Source organism: Hypanus sabinus, chromosome 18 (assembly GCF_030144855.1).
Source record: "Hypanus sabinus isolate sHypSab1 chromosome 18, sHypSab1.hap1, whole genome shotgun sequence".
Lineage (NCBI taxonomy): Eukaryota > Metazoa > Chordata > Chondrichthyes > Myliobatiformes > Dasyatidae > Hypanus > Hypanus sabinus.
The window spans coordinates 21,917,375-21,935,904 of record NC_082723.1 but is presented as its reverse complement, the minus strand read 5'-3'; the positions used below and the strand labels follow the sequence as shown (position 1 = coordinate 21,935,904).

Sequence of the window (18,530 nt, the reverse complement as noted above, 5' to 3'; positions counted from 1 at the left end):
CTTCACCACCACTCCATCATGGCTGATTTATTATCCCATTGTCCTGCCTTCTCCCTGTAACCTTTGACACCCTTACCAGCAAAGGAGCTATTAATCTCCGCTTTAAATATCCCTGGAGACTTGATCTCCGCAGCCATCAATGGATTCCACAGATTCACCACCCTCTGGTGAAGAAATTCCTCCTCATCTCCATTCCAAAGGGACGTCCTTGCGCTCTGCAGCCGTGCCCTCTGGTCCTGGACTCCCCCACTGTATGTCCACTCTATCTAGGCTTTTCAGTGTTCAATAAGTTTGAGATACCCCCTCAACGGCTGCAAGTACTGGCCCAGAGCCACTAAACGCTTCTCACTTGTTAACCCTTTCATTCCCGGGGTCATTTTCAAGAACCTCCTCTGAACATGCCAGCACATTCTTTCTTATGTAAGGAGCATGAAACTGCTCACTCACAATGCTTAGCCCTTGAGTATACCCCAGGTTGAAAATGAAACCCTCCTGACCACTAATGGATGCAAAGAACTTGGGATATAATAGTAAGTGGCATTGCTATGATTTTAATGAATGCTGTATCAGTGTTCAGTAATAGAGACCCCTACTCCTAGTTCTTCTGTTTATGTTCTTCTCTAACAGCAACGTATCAAATTCCCTTCCAAAGTCTCTTATTGCATGTACACTCAATGGCCCATTTATTAGGTACACCTATACACCTGCTTGTTAATGAAAATATCTAATCGGCCAATCATGTGGCAGCAACTCAATGCATAAAAGCATGCCGACATGGTCAAGGGGTTCAGTCATTGTTCAGAGCAAACATCAGAATGGGGGAGACAATGTGATCTAAGTAACTTTGACCTTGGAATGATTGTTGGTGCCAGACGGGGTGGTTTGAGTATCTCAGAAAATGCTGATCACCTGGGATTTTCATACACAATAGTCTCTCAAGTGGGGGTTCCAGACCTTTATTATACCATGGACCAATACCATTAAGCAAGGGGTACCTGGACCCTGGGTTGAGAATCCCTGCTCTAGAGTTTACAGAGAATGGTGCAAGAAACAAAAGAAACATCCAGTGAGTGGAATTTCTCATTAATGAGGGCGGTCAGAGGCGAATGGCCAGACTGAATCAAGCTGACAGGAAGGCAACAGTAACTCAAATAACCACACGTTGCAACAGTGGTGGCAGAAGAGCATCTCTGAACACACAACACGTCAACCTTCACTCAGTGACCACTTTATTAAGTAAAGAGGCCACTCAGTGTATTCTCTGGATTAAATCATAGACCTCCAGATGATTTTCATATCAATGCGGATTTTCCAGCATTTCTTTTCCAGCATTTTAGCAAGTGCTCAGAATCGAGTGAATGTTGTTTATGACAGACTTTTACTCAACTGTGCAGACAACAGGCTGCTTCCATTAAATTTGAGAACAAACCCTGTCTCACAAATAGTATGAATCAAAAATGTAATAATTTCAGTTCTTTCACCTCAAACAAGTCTGAGATGCTTGTGACGAACATGGTGATGAATTCAGTCGCAGGAATACTAATTTGTCACTTCAGGCATAATTGCCCTTGGTATCAGATCCAGTAAACACATCCCGAGTATTAAGTCAGCAACTAAATCCACAAATAGATAGTTTATGATCCACTGACAGGAATAATTTTCTGTCATTCTGTCTGATTCACATTAAGTGGTTCGATTCTGATGTGTGTTTGTGATGGGAACTTTGAAACAGGCATTCCATGAAGTGATTTAATTGGCTTCAGCTTAGAATTTAATCACGGAAGGAGGTATGCTTATTCTCTTGATCTCTCATTTATTCCCGCATGGTATTGATCGTCAGCAGATGTTTCTCACAGTGACCCCAGGTCTCATTCTCTGCAGATTTTCATTGTTTCCAGCCATCGTTCAAACGTTTTGTATTTGTCCACGGATCACGCCACTTCCACCCTCATTTGTCCTTTATCCATCAGTTGCCACTTGGAGCAGCTACAGAGCTTACAGACGTCCTGCAGTATAATCACGTCAGCACATTTAGTTGTAGAGCAAGAAACAATGAAAGGCTGTAACATATCGCTCCAGAATGTACAGTAAAATTCTGATGAACTGCTGTCTGAATTTAAATATCACTCCAGATTTACAGTAAAATTCTGATGAACTGCTGTCTGAATTTAAATATCACTCCAGATTTACAGTAAAATTCTGACAAACTGCCATCTGATTTTTCAGTAACTCGATGGTTCAGAATTTGTTCCTGTTAAATTCACTGGGGCCCTGACTGCTGTGCTGCCTTCAGACTCACCAGGGTTCATTCGCACATTCCCATTACACTCAGCTGGGGAATTTCCCAGCTTCCCTTTACACTCACTGGGAACCTGTTCCTCCTGTTAATGTAAATGCACTAGTCACCATTCCCACTGTCACTGTAAACTCTCAGTGATCATTCCCCCATCACTGTAAACTCACCAGTGACCATTCCCCTGTCACTGTAAACTCACCAGTGACCATTCCCCTGTCACTGTAAACTCACCAGTGACCAGTCCCACTATCACTGTAAACTCACCAGTGACCAGTCCCACTATCACTGTAAACTCACCAGTGACCAGTCCCACTATCACTGTAAACTCACCAGTGACCATTCCCTGTCATTGTAAACTCACCAGTGACCATTCCCCTGTCACTGTAAACTCACCAGTGACCAGTCCCACTATCACTGTAAACTCACCAGTGACCATTCCCACTATCACTGTAAACTCACCAGTGACCATTCCCACAGTCACTGTAAACTCTCAATGATCATTCCCCCATCACTCTAAACTCACCAGTGACCAGTCCCACTGTCACTGTAAACTCACCAGTGACCAGTCCCACTATCACTGTAAACTCACCAGTGACCATTCCCACTATCACTGTAAACTCACCAGTGACCATTCCCACAGTCACTGTAAACTCTCAATGATCATTCCCCCATCACTCTAAACTCACCAGTTACCATTCCCACTGTCACTGTAAACACATCAGTGACCATTCCCACTGTCACTCTAAACTCACCAGTTACCATTTTCCATCACTCTAAACTCATCAGTGACCATTCCCTGTCACTGTAAATTCACCAGTGACCATTCCCTGTCACTCTAGACTCACCAGTGACTATTCCGCTGTCTCTCTAAAATCGCCAGTGACCATTCCCACTGTCACTCTAAACTCATCAGTGACCATTCCCCTGTCACTGTAAACTCACCAGTGACCATTCCCACTGTCACTTAAACTCACCAGTGACCATTCCCCCATCACTGGAAACTCACCAGTTACCATTCCCACTGTCACTGTAAACTCACCAGTGACCATTCCCACTGTCACTCTAAACTCATCAGTGACCATTCCCCCATCACTCTAAACTCACTAGTTACCATTCCCCCATCACTCTAAGTTCACCAGTGACCATTCCCCTGTCACTCTAAACTCACAGTGACTATTCCCCTGTCACTCTAAACTCACCAGTGACTATTCCCCTGTCTCTCTAAAATCGCCAGTGACCATTCCCACAGTCACTTAAACTCACCAATGACCATTGCCCATCACGCTAAACTCACCAGTGACTATTCCCTGTCACTCTAAACTCATAGTGACCATTCCCCATCACTGTAAACTCAACAGTGACCATTCCCCTGTCACTATAAACTCACCAGTGACCATTCCCTGTCACTCTAAACTCACCAGTGACTATTTGCCTGTCTCTCTAAAATCGCCAGTGACCATTCCCACTGTCACAAACTCACCAGTGACCATTGCCCATCACTCTAAACTCACCAGTTACCATTCCCACTGTCACTGTAAACTCATCAGTGACCATTCCCACTGTCACTCTACACTCACCAGTTACCATTCCCCCATCACTCTAAACTCACCAGTTACCATTTTCCATCACTCTAAATTCACCAGTGACCATTCCCTGTCATTGTAAACTCACCAGTGACCATTCCCCTGTCACTGTAAACTCACCAGTGACCCTTCCCTGTCACTGTAAAATCATCGCAGATGCTGGAATCTGGATCAACAAACCAGATACTGGGGGATGTCAGTGGGTCAGGCAGCGTCTGTGGAGGGAATGGGCAGTTGATGTTTCTGGTAGAGACCCGCCATCGCACACTGCTCTGAAATGCTTTTGACTTTGAACAGCATTGTGAATAAGCAAATTAGTTTATTTGTTTTTTAAAGTTAGTGCAAAGAATAAATAGCAGTGAACCATGGAGAAAATGACAAAGATCTTTTCAATCTTGAATGGTACATTAAACAAGAACCAGTGCTCTGGGTCAGCTGCTGTGGGGGCAACTATTCACATCTTAATGTGCGACTCCTGGGAGGAGAAAGCAACGCAACCTGACTCACCCCATCAGTGAGAGGGCAATGGGTAACGTATAAAAGGCCCTGTTAATGATACACAACATGCAGTGATTTTTACTTAGATAATTAATCATTTAGCTGTGTGAGTTGAAAAATTATGAGGTCTTAACACTCAATTTGGTGGTGAAAAATTAGACCTGCATTTTATGAACAGAAAAGGCATTTATTTGTTCATATATATCTTTTATTTAGAGACACAGCATGGAACAGCACCTTCCAGCCTCACAAGCTGTGGCGTGCAGCAACCCACCTCTTTAAGCCATAGGCTAATCACAGGTCAATTTATAATGACCAATTAACCTGCTTGCCTCTTTGGACTGTGGGGGGAAGCTGAAGCACCCGGAGGAGAGCCACGCAGTCACAGGGAGAATGTGCAAACTCCTCACAGACGAGGCCGGAGTTGAACTCTCAACTCCAATGCCCTGGACTGTAATAGTGTTGTACTAACCACTACTCTACTGTGGCACTCAAGTCATAAGTTTGCCCAGTCAACACAGGCTTCTGATACTTTCTACTGACTGTTATGCTGCTGCGTTTAGGACAGAATCAGAATCAGATTTGTTATCACTGACATGTGACGTGAAATTTGTTAACTTAGCAGCAGCAGTTCAATGCAATACATAATCTAGCAGAGAGAGAAAAAAATTAATATATAATAATAGTAAATAAGCAAATCAATTACAGTATATGTATATTGAATAGATTTTTAAAAAATGCACAAACAGAAATACTGTATATTAAAAAAAGTGAGGTAGTGTCCAAAGATTCAATGTCCATTTAGGAATCGGATGGCTGAGGGGAAGAAGCTGTTCCTGAGTTGCTGAGTGTGTGCCTTCAGGCTTCTGTATCTCCTACCTGATAGTATCAGTGAGGAAAGGGCATGCCCTGGGTACTGGAGGTCCTTAATAATGGACGCTGCCTTTCTGAGACACCACTCACTGAAGATGTCCTGGGTATTTTGTAGGCTAGTACCCAAGATGGAGCTGACTAGATTTACAACCTTCTGCAGCTTCTTTCGGTCCTGTGCAGTAGCCCCTCCATACCAGTGATGCAGCCTGTCAGAACGCTCTCCACGGTACAACTATGAAAGTTTTTGAATGTATTTGTTGACATGCCAATTCTCTTCAAACTCCTAATAAAGTATAGCTGCTGTCTATCCTTCTTTATAACCATATTAATATGTTGGGACCAGGTTAGATCCTCAGAGATCTTGACACCCAGGAATTTGAAACAGCTCACTCTCTCCACTTCACAGCAATGAATGTCCTCCATTTCCGTCTGCCCTTGGGCACTCAGATGCAAAAGGATTCTTCAGTGTAACAACTTTTTTTGACCAGTCAGGGTTGTTAGCCCTGAGTTGAACCCCTGAACCTGGAGGACTGGTGCATTACTCTTAGTTTGGCCTCTGCCCTTTGATCTGTTTGGCATTGGGGACACAAGCTTCCAAGCCATGTGGACCTCTTAGCTTCAGATAATTGAGTTTAAATTTTTTAAAAAACAGAAAATGCCAAAAACACTCCTCTGGTTAAGCAGCTTCACTAGAAATTTAATGTTTCACTTCAACCACCCTTCATCAGCTATGATCTGCTAAACACTTCCAGCAGATTCTGTTTATATTACTTTACTGTTACTTTTGATCTTTACTGTTCAAGCTGGTAGGGTAGCTGAACTGTCAATGAACTGTCAACTGTCAATACCAAGCTGAACTGTCAATGATACAAGCGTTTGACTGAGGGTCATCTGCTTCCCTAATTACAGATAAAGGGATCTCATGCAGAGCAGCGTCACAACTGTGTAGGGAAGGCGAAAGTATGGTGAGGGTTAATAACCAGTAACTAGTGATGCAGGTTGCTCTAATGTGGTCATAGGGAACCAGCCGGTGGTGTAGTGCAATCTGCACTGGACTTCGAGGCGAGTGGTCCTGGGTTTGAATCCAGCCGGCTCCTTGCATGCTTTCCATCAGCGCAGGGTTGAGCATTGAGCTAGCAACCCGGCCTCATTCAAAAAAGCTAAAGAAATGGCAAGGTTGTCGCCTGGTGTGCCACAGGATGCAGAAAGGAACAACAACAGACTGAAGTAGAGACTTGCAGTGACCCAAGATTCAGCAACTTCACTTTTGACTGGTCTCCTGGTGACTTATTACTTTTAATAAATCGCCCAGTTTTCCAAACGCAAACTCCATGTGATTTTTCAGTTTGCTCCTACACCATTTTTCCCCACAAGCATCTCCAAAAAAAAACCGGATTACTTGGGCAGCGGTGTTTTGCTATTTCTGGAAGCAGGTGGATTCAAAATTTCTTGCTGATAAAATAGTGACCATACTTCAATAAAGTACTTCACTGGCGATTTAACAAAGTCTTTAATGGTTGCAAATTAGAGCATAATTTTTCTGGTTCGTTCTCTCTCATTTTCTGTAAATTGGGGGCCAGGATTTTTGCTGTTAGTGTCTCTCTGGATGATCTGACATAGATATGCTTACTAATCAGATGTAGATTGGACTGCAGGATTGAGAGCCATGTGCAGTGAACTTCTCGTAAAAATAAACGCCAATTCAACATTATTTGAAAATGGTAAGCACGAAGATATAATAAGAACACTGGTACCTAATTTATATAATTCCTAGATGAAAGATATAATAAGAACACTGGTACCTAATTTATATAATTCCTAGATGAAAGTGGGCAGTTTTGAAAGGACTAGAATATAAAAGAAAGGATAATGCTGAGGCTTTCTAAGGCATGGGTCAAACCACATTTGGATTTTTCTGAGCAATTCTGGGCCCTGTATTTAAAGAAAGATGTTTTGGCCATGGGGAGATCCAATGGAGGGTCACTGTAATCCAAGAGTGAAAAGCTGAATGCGTGAGGAGCACTTGGCATCTCTGGCCTGGGTTTCAGAAGTGTGAGGGATGGATATCACTTGGAACCTAGTGGATATTGATGAGCTGGATAGAGTGCATGTGGAGAGGATGTTTCCCTTAGCAGAAGAGTCAAGGATCTGAGGGCACTGTATCAGAACAATGTCCCTTCAGAACTGATATGAGGAGGAATTTCTCCAAGCAGACGGTGGTGAATCTGTGGAAGTTGTTTTCACAGAGCTGTAGAAATCAAGTCACTAGGTATAGTTAAAGTACTGTATGTCTTTCATTGGTAAGGGGGTTAAGGATGAGAAGACAGGAGAAGAGGATTGAAGAAAGACCCATTCTTTCCTTATGAAGGGTCTCTACCCAAAACATCAGATTTTTTATTCCATTCCATAGTTGCTGCTGATTTGTTGAATTCCTCCAGCATTTATGTGTTACTGAAGATTATGTGTTACATTACTTCTCCTATGAGTTATTGTCTTCATGGCAAATTGATTCAACCATCCTGCATCCCCACTGAACAACCTTCATACTTGTGAACAATAGAGCTCATCTGCAGGAGTTAAATTGGAGAGTTCCTTCAAAAGGGTGATTGACAGTGTGGCAGGAGGCAAAGAGTGGGAATAAAGGGGACCCTTTCTGGTTGGCTGCCAGTGATTGGTTCTTCCGTTGAGTACAGACCCAGAGCCATCAAATGCTCCTCATATGACAAGCCTTTCAATCCTGGAGTCATTTTCATGAATCTCCTTTGAACCTCCTGCAACGTTAGCACAGCCTTTCTTAGATAAGGGACCCAGAACTGTTCAGAATTCTCCATGTGAAGCCTCACCAGTGCTTTATAAAATCTCAGCAGGATTGAGATCAACTGGGGAAGTGGGCCAGGCAATAGCAGATGGAATTTAACTGAAGAGTAAAAGTGTTGCATTTTGATGAGTTAATCAAGGGCAGAACTTACACCATGATTAAAAGGGTTCTGGAGAGTGTTGTGTGAGTACATAGTTCCCCTAGGTGGAAAAGCAGGCGCTTGCCAAGCCTTCCGACATTGGCCAGGGCACTGAATATAAGAGTTAGAATGTCATGCCACAGTTGTACAAGATGTTGGTGAGATCGCACTTGGTGTATTGTGTCCAGTTCCAGTTGCCTAGCTAGGTGAAGGATAACATTAAGCTGAAGAAGATGCAAAAAAGATTCTGAAATTCTTTCTGAGACCTGAGGGCTTGTGTATTAAGGAGAGACGGTACAGAGGGGGCTTGGAAAAGAAGGCATTTGCCAAGCCTTCCAACATTGGCCAGGGAGCTGGAGCCTGAGGGGTAATGTCCATCTTGGGCTTTTGTTTGCATGTCATTCTAACTCTCTTTCCCACTCACACACAAACCTGTCCATCCTCGGTCTCTGCCATTGCTACAGGATGCCAAATGCAAACGGGAAGAAGGATATCTCATATTGCACTTGGCTAGTCCATATCCCAGAGGTTTGGTTATTGAATGTTCCAATTTCAGGCAACTTACACCCCGACCAAAATGCTCTCACACACACCCAGATTCAGGTTTGGATACAAATTCATATTTATCTAGCACTTGTTCAACGCTTCAGTGGTTCCATTTAATATCAGAGTATACGATCTGAAATTCGTACTCTTCACAGACATCCATGAAACAGAAGAAAGCCCCAAAGAATGAATAACAGAAAAAAGGTTAGAACCCCAAAGCATTCTTTTCCCCTTCCATGCAGAAACAGCAGCAAAGCATCACCCCCTTCCCCCTTCCCCCTCCCTCCACTTTTTCCAGCAGGGAGCATCAGCCCCGCCCACCAAACAAGCAATAGCAAAGCCTCCAAAGAAACCATAATCTATGTCCATCAAAAACTAGTCCATAACCCAGCATTATATATTGAAAAATAAGGTAAAATGCATCTATCTATCTATTTATTTATTTATCCATCAATCTTTTTCTTCTCCTTTGGTTCTTCCTTTCCACACCTTACCCCCGGCTTGTTCTCCATCAACCCCTTCACATTGGATTCCACCCATCACCTACCATCCTGTATCTCATCCCCAAACATACTGCAATCTTCTTGTATCCTCTCCATACAGCAGCAGGGTCTTGGCCCAATATGTTGACTTACACCCTTTGCCTCCACAGACGCTGCTTGATCCACTGGGTTCTTCCAGTGCCCCGTTATTATCCATCACTCCAGTGTCTGCGATCTCTTTTATCCTCTCATAAAATCACAACGTTCCTGGTTCCACTGTGTAAAAACATAAGTAGAGTGAAATGCATCACCAGAACAAAAATATCGCAGAACATTTAACATATTAATCACAGAGGCCAATGTAATACATCATAGACAGCCACAATTTCAGCATGAGGAATCTGCGATTAGACATAAATCTCAGAAATCTGAAACAAAAATTCATCAATTATACACTGATAGATAACAACACTGAGTACGCAATCGTGAATGTACGAAGTCAGACATATTCAAAGCCAAGCTAAATATTGGCAGAATAATGGCTAAAAATATCAAACTCGATTCTGCAGTGTTGTTGCTCATCTTATCGATAGCCAGTGAGTAACCACGGTAACATTAGTGAGAGAGTAAAATATCTGAGGGAGTTTGAGGGCAAAGCACTACCCCAGTGAGTCAAGTTATGTTCAAGAGAGTGTCCCTGAGCAACCAGAGGAAGATTAGGGAGAGGTGAGAAATGATGGATTAATTTCACAGAGAACAATAGAGTAACAGTAGAGGAGACATTGGAATTTGAAGAGAAATGTGGTGGCAGATGGCTTTGTCTTTGGCCTGGTGCCTGTTTCAATCCAACTGCATTCTACTTATAGAGAGCAGGACAAGCTGGCCCCCTTCACTGAGAGAAGGAGGAAGTGCTCATACGTGTAGTGTGAATGGTTGAACTTAAACAGCCTCTGATAGTCTGAGGCATTTACAAACTAATGGATCAGTATGATTAAATACAATGTAAAATATTAAAATGCTTTAAAAAAATAACAAAAAGGCACAACTACGGTAGCATAGCAGCTAGTACAATCATTCTGCAGAACCAGTGATCACCAATCAAAGTTCAATTCCCACCATTGTCTGTAAGCGTTTGTACATTTTCCCCACAACCGCATGGATTTCCTACCTGTTGTGCATTTAATATTTCAATAATATCTGAGCAAACCTGTATATATTGCTTGATTAAGTATTCTTGTTCTTTTAAATAACTAATTACAGGTTATATGTAAAAATATGTTAATTACATATATCATCACGCTACCATGTGATACGTGCGCGCCTCTGTTAAAGTAAACTTGAAGTTAGACCTGCATTTTGGACTCTCGTGACTTCCTTTGAATTAGTTTAATGTTTTAAGTTACAAAACATAACACGAACTAAATGTGCTCTAGTTTCCTCACACATACAGGTCAGGGTTAGTGAGCTGTGGGTACACTATGTTGGTACCATAGCACAATACAGGCCCTTCAGCCCAAAAGGTTGTGCCGAACCTGTCCCTATCTTAGAAATTACTAGGGTTACCCATAGCCCTTTATTTTTCTAAGCTCCAAAAGTCTCTTAAAAGACCCTATCGTATCCACCTCCAGCACCGTTGCCAGCAGCCCATTCCACGCACTCACCACCTCTCTGAGTAAAAAACTTACCCCTGACATCTCCTCTGTACCTACTCCCCAGCACCTTAAACCTGTGTCCTCTTGTGGCAGCCATTTCAGCCCTGGGAAAAAGCCTCTGACTATCCACATGGATAGCATGGTGACGTTTGCACTGCAAAATCCTCGCTGATTTGATTTGATGCAAACAACGCATTTCACAGCATGTTTCAATGTACATCTGGCAGTTAAAGCTAATCTTTAAAAGCAGGTGAAATCAAGAATGAATAACTAAAATTTAAAGTGCAATCAAGAAACAGTTGCTGCCTGCTCTTACCCTTTCACCAGGAGCTTGAGCTCTTTGTGCATGAATGGTAACCAGTCCTCTCTGATGTAAAGCATGAACCGCTGGCTCTCATTCAGATCAGTGTGGCCGTAATGGGCAGGCTGGGTGAAGAGGCAGGAAAGTGAGAGCAGAGATCTATGCAGAAGCCCTGTGTGACACTGGGAAAGATCCATCAGGAGCAGTGCGCTCTGTTCTGTCCAAAGGTCCTTGGAGAGGTAACAGGAAGGTGACACTGGGAGATTTAGTTTTGTGAAGCTGGAGGTTCTCCACAGACTGGCAGAAGTTCAGGTAGACCTTGATAGAGGTGTCAGGGTAAGTTTTTTATGCAGAGAGCTGTGAGTGCGTGGAATGGGTTGCCAGCGGCAGTGGTGGAGACGGATACGTTAGGGTCTTTTAAGAGACTCCTGGACAGGTAGATGGAGCTCAGAAAAATAGAGGGCTATGGGTAACCCGAGGTAATTTCTAAGGTAAGGACATGTTCAGCACAGCATTGTGGGCTGAAGGGCCTGTACTGTGCTGTAGGTTTTCTATGTTTCACTACGTTTCTATACATCAGGGTGGTATGATAGTGTAGTGGTGAGCACAACACTACATTACCAGCGACCTGGGTTCAATTCCCACGCTGCCTATAAGGACTTAGTACAAATGTACATTCTCTCCTGTGACTTCATGGGTTTACACCGACATTTATCCTCTCACATTTCAAAGGCACGCCAGTTGGTCGGTGAGTTGGTCATTGTAAATTGTCCCATGATTAGGCTCGGATTAAATGGGGGGGGGGGGGTCACTGGGCAGCATGGTTCACAGAGCCAGAAGGAGCTACTCCACACTGTATCTCAATAAAAATAAACAAACAGATAAATAAATAAAGGAAGGGGAAAAGTTTCTTGTAGCAGAAGAGTACAAATTTTATATCTCTTTTCTCCTGATCTTCGCAGGATTTCCTTCATTCCCCCCCCCCCCCCCCATTCCCCTATCTCCCAGTTTCTTCCTTTCCTCCCACAGGGTCCTCTCTCCCCACTGCTCATCTGCTCACTCCACATCATTCATTTGATCCCATGTTCCACTTTCCTTTCCTATCAGCTTCCCTTTCTTGCCTCCACCTATCATCTCCCAACCTCTGCCACTACCTCCACCCTTCCCTTCTCAATCTGCCTACCACCTGTCCCTCAGCTGGATCCAGCTCCTGATCAACCCCTTCCCCTTACCTCTTCATGCTGGCTATCTCCCCTCTACCCTTGCAGACCAGATGAAGGGTCTCAACCTGAAACATCAACTGTCCCTTTCCCTCGACAGATGCTACCTGACCTGCTGAGTTCTTCCAGCATTTTGTTGTTTGTTCAAGATTTCAGCATCCGCAGTCTAGTGTCTCCACAAGTTTAATGTGGCTGGCAGACACCAAGAAATGGAAGGATAAATATCTTTAATTATTTTTATTTTAGCAATACAGCATGGAATAGGCCTTTCTGGCCCTTCGAGCCAGGCCGTCCCAGCAACCCCCAACAAACCCAATTAATCCTAACAAAATCACGGGAGAATTTACAATGCCCAATTAACCTGCACGATACGTCTTTGGCCTGTGGGAGGAAACCAAAGCACTGGGTAAACCCAGAGACTCCTTACAGGATGGGGGCCGGGTTTGAACTTTGAACTCTAGAATGCCCCAAGCTGTAACAATATCGCACTAACCCGTTGCACTACCATGGTGCCCTCTACTCTAGGAGTTGTCATGATTGGGAACTGTCTTAAAGAAGGCAATAAAACTTCCAAAATGAATAGAATAACAAGAAAGAGGAAAATCGAGTCGGAGTATGGGAAAGGAACAGGGCAGTGGAATTAATTAGATCACAAGATGGCAGGCATGACAGGCACCCTCTGAGCCAACTTTCTGAGAATGTCGCAGTCCCAGTAAACTCAGTAGGACTCAGGGAATTTAATAAAGCATTAGTTAGACAAAATTTGGAGCATTCTGAGCAATTTTGGGCAAAGAAGTGATGTGCTGGCATTGGAGAGGGTCCAGGGGAGGTTTTCAAGAATGACTCCATGAATGAAAGGACCAGTGTATGAGGAGTATTTGATGGCCCTGGGCCTGTACTCGCTGGAGTTTTAGAACGACGGCGGGTGGGGGGGGGGGGGGAATCTATTCGAAACCTTCTGAATATTGAAAGGCCTGTGAACGTGGAGAGGATGTTATTCGGAGAGTCCAGGACACAGCCTCAGAAGATGAGAACTCCTGATAAATACCTCCCTCACAGTGCTGTGGGTGTACCTACACCTCAGGATCTGCAGCGGTTCCAGAAGGCAGCTCATTGCCAATTTCTCATTTGTGGTTTAGTGATTAATGCTGTGGGTTAATGACGCAACTGTTCCACACTAGGGCTAAGGGAATGCAAAATTTAAACACAATTAATGCTGTGAGAAGCAGATGCTTGCAGGAAAGAGCAATTCTGCATCCATTGCGACACATGGCAAAATGGTGAAACAGGTGGACTGGTAAGAAAATGTGGACATCTAGTGAAACAGAACACTGAATGCTTGTTGAGTTGCCTGAAGACCCACTGGTGTTAAGTAACTGGCATACACCAGAAGAACTCCGTCTCCAATCTATAAATAGATGTTTGTTGAAGAGTTGATTTGGGATCCAAAATGCATAAGTGAAAATCCTGGAATATCCTTCTAAAGATAATGGCCAATGCATCACTTTACAACACCAGCAAATCCCCAATCAGAGTTCAACCAGGACTGGGAGTGTAGAGGACAGTGAGGATGGACATCAAACCTTGTAGCACAACGTTGACCAGCTGGGAAAATGGGGCTGAAAAGTGGTGTTGGGATAGACGTGAATCATTGCGCTTTGAGAGGAAAAACTACAGTACGACTTACTCTGTAAATGTTGTGGCATTGAGATCTGCCGTAGAACAAAGGGACCTCAGAAAACAGATCCATAATTCCTCGAAAGTGGCTTTACAGGAAGAGTCAAAAAGAAAACCCTTAGTACATTGGTCTTCATAAATCAGAGCACCGAGGATCAGAGTTGAGATGTTAAGTTAAAGATGAACACAAAGTTTTGGTGAGGCCTGATTTAGAGTTGTACAAGACATTGGCAAGGTTCTGAGCACCTACCCAGAGGAAAGAAAACAATAAGCTTGAAAGAGTGCAGTGAAAATGTACAAGGATGTTGCCAGGATTTGAGCACCTGAGTTATAGAGAATGGTTGAATAGGTTAGGATTTTATCCCCTGGAATACAGGAGAATGAGGAGAGATCTTATAGGGGTATACAAAATTATGAGGGATATAGATAGAGTGAACGCATGCAGGTTTTTTCCACTGAGATTGGGTGAGATTAAAATTAGAGGTCATGAATTAAGGGTGAAGGGTGAAATCATTACGGCTAACCTTCATCATGCAGAGGGTGGGGCGAGATGCAGGTACAATGTAACATAGGAGAAGTTTGGTTAGGCATATGAATGGAAGGAGTTTGGAAGCAGGGATATGGTCCAGGTCCAGGTAGATGGAACCAGGCAGAAGATCAGTTGACATGGATTAGATAGGCCAAAAGGCCTGTTTCTATGCTGTAATACTCTGCACTTAGTGGCCTTTTAATTGGTACACCTGTATGCCTGCTCGTTAATACAAATATCTAATCAGTCAATTGTGTGGCAGCAACTCAATACACAAAAGCATGTAGACATAGTCAAGAGGTTCAATTGTTGATCAGACCAAATATCAGAATGTGATCTAAGAGACTTTGACCATGGAATGATTGTTGGTGCCAGGTGGGAGAAGAGTGGAGAGGTAGTGATAGGTGACTCAGTAGTCAGGTGAACAGACTGGAGATTGTGTGCACGTGAAGAGTACACCCAGTTGGTATGTTGCCTCCCTGGTGCCAGGGTCAGGGGCGTCTTGGATTGCATCTACACATTTGGCGGGGAAGGGAGAGCAGCCAGATGCCTTGGTGCATATTGGTACCAATGATGTAGGAAGGAAAAGCAAAGAGATCCTGAAAAGAGAATTTGGAGAGCTAGATAGAATGCTGAGAAGCAGGACCTCCAGGGTAGTCGTTTCTGGATTGCTGCCTGCACCACACACCAGTGGGGGTAGAAACAGGATGATCTGGCAGATTAATGCGTGCCTGAAATGCTGGTGCAGGGAGCAGGGCTTCAGGATGTTGGATCAGTGGGATCTCTTCTGGGGGAGGTATGACCTGGACGAAAGGAACGAGTTGTACTTGAACCTGAGAGGGGGACCAATATTCTTGCAGGCAGGTTCGTTAGAGCTGGTGGGGAGGGTTTAAACTAATTTGGCAGAGGGTTAGGAGCCAGAGTGAAAAGACTTAAGGTAGGATGGATGGTAAAAAAGCAAAGATAGCGTGCAGTCAGACTTTCAGGTGATGGGACATAATTGCAGCCAGCAGGATGAGTATCAGTGCATTATGGAATCAGAATCTAAAAGGGTAGCAAATACAGTACTCAAAAGTGTTACATTTCAATGCACGTAATATAAGAAATAAGGTTGAAGATCTCGTTGCACTATTACAGATTGTCGGGTATGACGTTGTGACCATCACTGAATCATGGCTGAAGGATGGTTGTAGTTGGGAGCTCCAAGGTTACACATTGCATCAGAGAAAGATGAAAGCGGGCAGAGGGGGGGGATGTGGCTCTGCTGGCATCAAATCATTAGAAAGATGTAACATAGGATTGTGGTCAGAAGATGTTGAATCCTTGGGGGTTGAGTTAGGAGCCGGGGTGAAGGGACAGGCTTCCCAACAGTAGCTGAATTGTTGTCTACAGATTACAATGGGAAATAGAAAAGGTATGTCAAAGGACCAATGTTATGAAAGTCACAGGAGATTTTAATATGCAGGTAGATTAGGAAAATTAGGTTGGTAATTGATCCCAAAAGAGTGAATTGGTTGACTTCCAAGATGGCTTTTTAGAGCAGTTTGTTGTTAAGCCTACTAGGGGATCAGTCATACTGGACTGGATGTTATGTAATGAACTGGAGGTGATTGGAGAGCCCAAGGTAAAAGAACCCTTAGGAGACAGTGATCACAATATGATTTGAGTTCAACTTGAAATTTGATAGGGGAAAGTAAAGTCTGATGTAGCAGTATTTCAGTGGAGCAAAGGGGATTACAGTGGTATCAGAGAGGAGTAAATTGGAAGGAGATGCTAGCAGGGTTGACAGCACAGCAGCAATAGTTTAAGTGTACCAAGTGTTGTAGGGTGTGAAGGAAGAGAAGTGAGTGGAGTTACTATTACAAGAGAGAAGGTGCTCAAAAAGCTGAAAGACCTAACGATACATAAGTCACAAGGACCAGATGAACTGCACCCTGGGGTTCTGAAAGACATAGCATTAGAGATTGTGGTGGCATTAGAAATGATCTTCCAAGCATCATTGGACTCTGGCATGGATCTGGAGGACTGGAAAACTGCAAATGTCACTCCACTCTTTAAGAAAGGAGAGAGGCAATAGAAAAGAAATTATAGACCAGTTAGACTGACCTCAGTGGTTGGGATGATGTTGGAGTCAATTGTTAAAGATAAGGTTATGCAATATTTGGTGACACAAGACACGATAGGGCAAAGCCAGAATTGCTTCCTTGAGGAAAAATCCTGCCTGATGAACCTGTTGGAATTCTTTGAGGAGATTACAAGTAGGATAGATAAAAGGGATGTAGTGGATGTTGTATACTTGGACTTTCAGAGGAGGTTCACAAAGATGATTCTGGGAAAGAAAGGGTTATCATATGAGGAATGTTTGATGGTTCTGGGTCTGTACTCACTGGCACATAGAAGGATGAGGGGGAATCTCATTGAAACCTTTTGAATGTTGAAAGGCCTAAACAGAGTAAATGCAGAAAGGATGCTTCCCATTATGGGAGAGTCTAGGACAAGAGGGCACAGCCTCAGGATACAGGGGCTTCCGTTTTAAAACAGAGATATGGACAAATTTTGTTAGCCAGACTGTGGTGAATTTGTAGAATTTGTTACCACAGGCAGCTGTGGAGGTCAAGTCATAGGATATACAGTATTTAAGGCAGAGCTTGACAGGCTGTTGATTGGCCATGGCACCAAAGTTTATGGAGAAAATGCCAAGTAGTGACGTTGAGAAGGGGAAAAAGGATGATTGAATGACAGAGCAGACTTGATGGGCCAAATGGCCTAATTCTGCTCCTATGTGTAATGGTCTTATGGTCTATGGGTGATTTGAGTATCTCAGAAATTGCTGAACTCGTAGGAATTTTGAGCACAACAGTCTCTGGAGTTCACGGAGAATGGTGCAAAAAAACAAACAAAACATCCAGAGAGCGGCAGTTCTGTGGGTGAAAACGCCTTGTTAATAAGAGAGGTCAGAGGAGAACGGCCAGACCGGTTCAAGCTGACATGAAGACAACAGTAACTCAAATAACAGCGTGTTTCAACAGTGACGTGCAGAAGAGCATCTCTGAATGCACAAACACATCGATCCTTAAAGTGAATGGATGGGCTATAGCGGCAGAATACCATGATTATACACTCAGTGGCCACTTTATAAGATACACAAGGTACATAATAAAATGGCCACTGAGTGTATGACTCTAAGCAATGTTTATAATTAGAGTGAGCTCTGGAAAACAATGAAGGCTGAATCGACATAACTCTGGAATGGACTGCCAAAGAATAAAGTCTGGGAATACTTATTCTATTTCGTTCTCCATCCAAGCTTCCCATTAAATCTCTCTATATTCAGGGCCTTCTGCTGCTATTGCCTATCCACTTCAAGGTTTGACGTGCTGTGCGTTCGGAGATGCTCTTCTGCTGTGCTAGTGTGATACACATTCTCACCATTCCCTGAAGTGAAGATTCTTCGGATTTCTCTCTTGCACTTACTGGAGGACATGTTTGCGATCTCTAGTTTTGGGTTCCTCCACACCTTCAAAGCTGTAAATTGAAATTCTAGGTGACACAGGTGTGCTCTCTTGGAATCAGTGTCCTGACTTTTCAAGGTGGCTGGGGTCCTGTTGGGGTCTGTGACCTACAGCTGTGGTTCTTCATGGTGGTGGGTTTCCGCTCTTGGAGCTCACTGAGCAGCCTGCCGTTTTCGATATCTCCAAGAGTGGCCTGGCAGATGGGTGCTTCAGATTGTGGCCCTGTGGACGAGTTGATTCCACGTCAGTGTTGTCAACTGAAGCATTGTGGGAGACCAGAACATCGAGGCAACAGTGTATGCTACTGTCAAAATGAGCAATGCTGGACTATAACATCAAAACAGCGAGCTATAGGTCTTCCTCTTGCTATAGCAGAGCAATACCTCTCTCTCCCTTGTTAGTGA

General features: G+C 43.6%; 1 long non-coding RNA gene across 1 annotated transcript; it reads right to left on the bottom strand.

Annotated features, from left to right (window-relative positions):
• Nucleotides 1-1,266: 1,266 nt before the first annotated feature.
• On the bottom strand, nucleotides 1,267-18,174 carry LOC132377492 (uncharacterized). Its single transcript, XR_009506656.1, has 3 exons — nucleotides 18,044-18,174; nucleotides 9,389-9,511; nucleotides 1,267-2,006 (listed from the first exon to the last, which is right to left on the bottom strand). It is a non-coding gene; the product is annotated as an uncharacterized LOC132377492 (long non-coding RNA).
• Between the last annotated feature and the right edge of the window lie 356 nt (nucleotides 18,175-18,530).